General features: G+C 53.5%; 1 non-coding gene across 1 annotated transcript in view; it reads left to right on the top strand.

Annotated features, from left to right (window-relative positions):
- Positions 1-330: 330 nt before the first annotated feature.
- The window catches only part of LOC149769114 (small subunit ribosomal RNA), a 1,815-nt gene continuing 1,743 nt past the window's right edge, over positions 331-402 (top strand). Inside the window, exon 1 of the ribosomal RNA XR_016419438.1 lies at positions 331-402. This exon is cut by the window's right edge and continues 1,743 nt beyond it. This is a non-coding gene — a ribosomal RNA (small subunit ribosomal RNA).

Below are 402 nucleotides of genomic sequence, written 5' to 3'. Positions count from 1 at the left end.
GGTCAGTGAGTGTAGGCTTCCGCTTGTGTTCGCTCGACAGACCTGTAAAAGACTGCCCCCTGGACGGGGAGCTAGTCAGCGTGTGGTGAAATCTAGACCTACTTGGCGTCCGTGCCCAAGGAGGTCTTGGGACCTGGAGAGGAAGGCGAGTGTGGTGAGCTCTCGCAACTCCGATTCGTTCGGAGATGGGTCCAATAGACCTTGGGTTGTGTGGGGGAGGGAAAAGGCATCGTAATGAGTACCTGTTGGACACAGATATTGCATGGATACCGTTTCTCCCCTTCGCTCGATCCTCGGTCGCTTACCTCGCACCGGTAAGGTCAGGTGAGCTATCTGGTTGATCCTGCCAGTAGTCATATGCTTGTCTCAAAGATTAAGCCATGCATGTCCAAGTACATACTT

The sequence above is a fragment of the Sinohyriopsis cumingii genome, unplaced genomic scaffold (genome assembly GCF_028554795.1).
Source record: "Sinohyriopsis cumingii isolate HCF-2022 unplaced genomic scaffold, ASM2855479v2 utg004750l, whole genome shotgun sequence".
In the NCBI taxonomy this organism is placed as follows: Eukaryota; Metazoa; Mollusca; class Bivalvia; order Unionida; family Unionidae; genus Sinohyriopsis; species Sinohyriopsis cumingii.
Note: the sequence above shows the minus strand (reverse complement) of the source record. Positions and strands in the feature narration are given on the sequence as shown.